Source organism: Cryptomeria japonica, chromosome 11 (genome assembly GCF_030272615.1).
Source record: "Cryptomeria japonica chromosome 11, Sugi_1.0, whole genome shotgun sequence".
Taxonomy (NCBI): domain Eukaryota; kingdom Viridiplantae; phylum Streptophyta; class Pinopsida; order Cupressales; family Cupressaceae; genus Cryptomeria; species Cryptomeria japonica.
This window is the reverse complement of record NC_081415.1, coordinates 474,654,727-474,660,796: the sequence shown is the minus strand read 5'-3', so window position 1 is coordinate 474,660,796 and position 6,070 is coordinate 474,654,727. Positions and strand designations below refer to the sequence as shown.

The 6,070-nt window shown below is 36.9% G+C and overlaps 1 pseudogene; it reads left to right on the top strand.

Annotated features, from left to right (window-relative positions):
• The first annotated feature begins 486 nt into the window (after window positions 1–486).
• Window positions 487–5,459, top strand: LOC131069165 (probable ubiquitin-conjugating enzyme E2 23; annotated as a pseudogene).
• Window positions 5,460–6,070: the final 611 nt, after the last annotated feature.

The following is a 6,070-nucleotide window of genomic DNA, read 5'->3' as shown; positions in this document are numbered from 1 at the left end:
AAGAATTTATTTTTCATTATATATATTCTTTCGATTTTGGCTTCCCATTTCTAAGAATTACTAAATCTCTTATTCAATATAATGGACCGTGGAAATCATACATCTACAGTAAATAATTTGTCTTCTTGTTATATAGATTTCCAAAAATGAAAAAAAATAGTTCAAATAAAAATAAAGTAATAAAAAAAGTTACATATTTTAGTAAATAAAATAATATTTAGAATTATTGAAACTAGCATAGATATCTATGGGCATCTTCTAGATAGATATATTTAAGATATTTATTCTTAAATAAGCATCTTTAGACTAATATCTACTGTCTTCTTTTAGATAGATATCTTAGATATCTTAAATATATCTATTGCTATTATTTCCTCCCTTCATTAATATTTTATTTGGCACTTTCTACTCTGTTTTTCTTCCTTTTGCAGGTGGAGATTTTGTTAAAGTATACACTTGTAAAGACATTTGCAAGTTGCAACCTTAATGGGAGACATTTGTGATAATGTAAATGTTGCCTCAACAAAATTAGAGCATTTTGCCCACTTAGAGGAGAAAGGTTTAATTAGCTCCACAGGTTCTCATGGCGAGAGTTGTGTGTTCAGTTCTGATCATTGCTCTGAAAATATCTGTGACTCGGACCCAAAGGGCCTTTCGGCTGGAAACAATGTATCTACAAGTACAGGTGAAACAAAACATTCTCCTTTAAAAGTTGGAAAGAAGCCTCTTATTGCAAGTGTTTACAGATCAGATGTAGTCCAAAGTAGATCAAAAGATGGTGTGTTTGGAATGGTAACTAGAGTTGCAGGTGATTCAGACTCCTCAGATTATGATAATGAAGAAGAAGATGATGTTGAATCTATTTCAGGGGATCATGCTCGGGTAGTTTGGTCAAATCTTGTTGAGACAACTGAGAAACTTGAAGATCTTATTGTAGTTGATAGGAGCTTTATGCATGGTGAAAGTGTTGCATCTATTTCAGATCCAAAAGGACAGCCCGGTACAGTAGTCAGCATTGACCTTTTTGTTGACTTGAAGATGCCGTCTGGAGAAATTAAAATAGATGTCCCTAGCAGGAAGTTGAAACGGATAAAAGCCTTCACAGAAGAAGATTATGTACTTCGTAATTCTTGGCTGGGCCGGGTTGATGAGGTTGTAGATAATGTCACAGGTTTGTTTGATGATGGTTCAAAGTGTAAAGTAATGAGGGTAGACCCTGAGTGCCTTATGTCAGTTTCTAAGAATGTTTTTGAAGATACAATCTTTCCTTATTATCCAGGTCAGCGTGTACGGGGTACTTCTTCAGTTGTTTTCAAAAGTGCTAGATGGCTCCGAGGTACATGGAAGGCATCTCGTATGGAGGGTACAGTCAGTAATGTTGAGGCGGGTTCAGTATATGTTTACTGGATTGCTCCACTGAGTCCTGCATCTACTATTAGTTCAACAAATGTCCCTGCAAATATGCAAGACCCTAAACATTTAAAGCTAGGCAACTAGCTGATTGGTGTTTCCTCCCAACATCTGGAAGGAAATTAGGCATAACTTTCCCTGTCAAGCAAGATGCCTTACCAGATAAAGACACAGAACTAACAACAGACTGTGACACGTTGCCTTCTTTTGATTCATCTTCCCCTACTACTTCAGGATCAGTACAGAATGGCACGGTACCTGCACAGGATTGTTGTAAGCACAGAGTGAAACGTGATAAAAAACTTCCTAAGAAAGATGATGTTTTTGAATCAGCACTGCTTATTGTGAACACAAAGATAAAGGTTGATGTACTTTGGCAAGATGGCATAAAGTCATTTGGAGTTGATTCAAAGGTCTTGTTTGCTGTTTATAATCTTGGTGAGCATGATTTCCGGCCTGAGCAGTATGTGCTAGAGAAGGGTTCCGATGAGGATGGAGAAGATTCTCAAACTAGGCGTGTAGGAGTTGTAAAAACTGTGGATTCAAAAGAACATACTGCCCTAGTGAGGTGGCAGAAAACTGTGTCTCGACCACAAGATCCTCGAGAGTTTGACAATGAAGAGATAGTGAGTGTTTATGACCTAGTTGGGCATCCAGATTACAATTATTTTATTGGGGACATTGTGATACGGCTTCCCCCTGTAGAAGAGGTATCACAGGCGTCTGATGCTGTTAAAATGTCAGTTGATGAAAAAGAATGTGAAATTGAGGCAAATATTGATAAAGATTGTGAGATTGAATTTAAATGTGGGGAGTGTGTTAAATCAGATCCATCCTCAGAGGAAAGAAGTTTGAAAAAGCGACAAAAGACTGATCTTGGTTTTGATTTTGAGGATCACATTGGTGATGATAAAGAAATTGACTTTCAGACAAAATGTGTAAGTGATACCAAAAGTATGGATGCTTCTTTGCAGCAAGGGGCTTCAAGAAGGTGTCGCAAGGCTAAAGTTGATGCAAAGGTTGAAGATATGGATTTCTCGTGGATTGGGAATATTATAGGTGTTAGAGATGGGGAAATTGAAGTGATGTGGGCAGATGGAACAGTTACAAAGGTAAGCACTCTCTTGTTTTTCTTGTATCTATTATGAGGTTAAATCCTTTTTTAATATCTCTTCAGAGATTTGCTTCATACCGTCGCAATGAGTAGTGTCTAATGCTTTGTTGTGAAATTTTTATGGGTTTTGTGGTTGACTTTATTCTATTTTTTCCGTCATATTTTAGGCCAAAACATTTTTCACAAAATGTGTAAATAGTAGAGAATTCTAACTTTAGGTGGGATTACCAATTCTGCAACTCATGTCAATTTGCAATGTATTAAATTTTGAATTTTTTTTCTGTAGATAAAGAATTGGGACACTTTCTTTCTATTTAATCTGCCACATACTGGTGAAGAAAAGCCATTAGTGACTTAAACTTCATCCAAATGATATCCAAAATAGAAACTAAGATGACCGCTAGGTTGTTCTTATTAAGAAGATGCTAGAAATCCTTTTGATTGAATGAACTATGTGTTCGAGAGTGAGTTTGTTTCTCAACACTGAACCAATCAAACTTTATTGATAATTAACGATATTGATAATCTCTTTATCAGTCATAAAACTGGCCATCCATCGTCTTTACGATAGTATGTCCTAGCTTGACATATGTTGTGCTTATATCAGGATATCATAGTTGTACATCTGTCATTGTTTTTGCAAGAAAAGCCCTATATGAACCTGGTTGGATGTCCTGGACCATCATAGTAGGGTGTCCAAATTTGATTTCCTCCATCTTTATACATGGAAGGCCTGATATCTTCCATCTTCAAGAACCTTTTGACATTCTCCATTTTCTCAACATGAAATCTTATATCTGAGTTGGACATCTCGTCTCTTCCCTACTTACCGCTCCTTGCTACAAATCCCTATTAGACATCCCACATTAGCTTCTCCACTTTTATCTCTTTACCAAAATTTCTTGTTCCACGTGTCTTCTCCCTTGGTGGACTTGAGGATAACTAGGAAAGGAGAGTTGTTATGAATGGTAGGCTGCAAATCAATGGGGAAATAGATGACTTTGAGGGAAAAGGAGAAGCAATGCTTTTAAGCTCCGGTAGATTTCAAAATTATATTACTAAGTGCTTCATGTGGAGTTCCTCTATATAACAAGCATAATTTACGTATGGGCATTTTGTTTTAAAGATATACATATGGGTGTCTGATTTTTATTTGTTTAATTAATTTCTTGTATTTTGCAGGTTGGACCATAATCAATTTTTGTAGTTGGCAGGGATGATGATATGGAGTCAACTCAAAGTAGTTTTGATGAGGATGATAATGATGATGCTGCAAGCTGGGAAACTGTTGATGATAATATGATGGCTACATTTGATGCCGATGAGCAGCAGGTATGATAAATTCTTAAAATAAGGCTCTGTGATGCTTGGTTAATAGGATGCCCTTTTTGAGTAAGTATTTTATAACCATAGTTCTCTGCATTTTTCAATCAGTTGGAGCAAAGCGTAGAACCTGCAATGGACCAGGCTACAGATGCTGCACATTCTTCAAATGAAAACTTGCACAAAATTAGTGATACCAACACATCAGTATTGCGAGCTTTTGGATTTGTTGCCAGGCTTGCCACTGGTTTTCTTGGATTCCGAGGTTCTAAGAATTCATCAGACACATTGGATCCAAGTTCTCAAGAGCAAGCTATGCAGAAACATGGAATTGCAAAGAACACTGACAGGACAGAGGCTAGTGGCATTGAAGGAGACCAGCTTACAAGAGATTTGAATTGTCATCTGGAACCTGGTGGTGATTCCATACACATTAAAGATGGTTTGACTTCTTTGCCAGCAACTGCAGACTTAGGTGATAAAATGGACTCAGAGTGTGGTGACCAGAACAATGTGGAAGGCACACAAGATGGCCAAGATCAAACGAAAGTCTCTACTGAAGATGATTTGACAAGGACCATACCTATTGATATTAAACAAAATTTACAAGAAATGAACAGCTTACCTATTTCTATTAATGATGGCCAGAACTTGTTTAAACACTTTGACAGTGTTCAGGACCCTGCAGACCACTAGTTTTTCAATGAAACTGCCCAGGTATTTTGTGTGCGATCTGCAGTTTAGTGTGATTGTCTTGTTTGTTCAGGTTGAAATGAATGTGAAAGTAAATTTTACTATACTAATAAAATTTATCTTTTCATATACTCTGACAGAATTGCAATGATAGAACGTGGTCGAAGAAAGTTCAGCAAGAGTGGAGTCTTCTTGAAAAAAATTTACCTGGTAAGCGTTGATTCAATTTTCCTTTAGCAGACTAAACTATTTGAGCTGAATCAACGAACTTGATTTTCTGGTTGATCAGAGAGCATTTATGTTCGAGTCTATGAGGATCGAATAGATTTACTCAGGGCTGTGATTATTGGAGCTAGTGGAACTCCTTATCAAGATGGTCTTTTTTTCTTTGATATTTATCTTCCGTCTAAATACCCTCAAGCACCACCAGTAAGTAATTTTCAACATTTCAGAGTGGGTCTAGCTTTCTAATTGGAAGTATCTAAGTTTATTTTGTGTTGACTTTTGTATAATTCATAGCTCTAAATTTTCCAGGCAGTGTACTACCATTCTCTTGGGTTGAGATTGAATCCCAATTTATATGAAACTGGAAAAGTATGCTTAAGTCTTCTAAACACATGGATTGGCAGAGGAAATGAAATCTGGGATCCGACATCTTCAAGCATTCTTCAAGTCCTTGTTTCACTTCAGGGTCTAGTATTGAATGCAAGACCGTACTTCAATGAGGCAGGATATGATAAGCAAGTTGGCATGTGGTGCCTTTATGAACGGAGCTGAGGTTGGATCTCTCTCAGAAGTACCGTTGAAGTCTGGCCAAGTTTCTCAAAACAACAGTTCAGTTGGTTTCAGATTTATGTTAGACAAGATTATTCCTAAATTAAAATCAGCATTTGATGAACTGGGTAGAAATGATGATTGATGTTTCCTACCAACCATAAGATATGACACGTATCTAATGTTACAGTTAAAATGTGAATAACTACAGAGATGGCCAGTCATATGCTGACTTGTATCTCTTTTGCAAATTGAACTGCAGTTCGTGATTTGTTTCTGTTGGCTCTTGCTTTCTTGATTTGTAAAGTTGTAGAATAGTTGAAAGTGTAAAAAATGCTAAATATGTTGTGGCGACAGAAGCCACATTGATCAGCATTTAATGAATAAGCGCCAGATTTCGCCATTTGAGTTGAACTGCCCAATGGGTTGTTCATGTTGGCTGGAATGCTGAAAGGGTAGTTATTTTGTGCAGGAATGACAAATTTGGCGGTTCTTGGTTGACCCACAACTCATAGTTTTTGGCTTCGTGTTTGAAGAAAGCATGTTTGTTATTTATACTGATGGTCCAACGCTAGATTTCTCAAGCTATATCGATGTTTCCGCATCTAGAATTCTCGTGCTATATTTTATTATAGGTGTGTGATCTTCGTACCGATGCTAAATAATGGAGGCAAGATTGAGGGGGTTTTCAGTAACAATGCAAATGAATGTGGAGAACCATGGTTTTGGAGCAAACCTTATGAGTGATATTTGTGA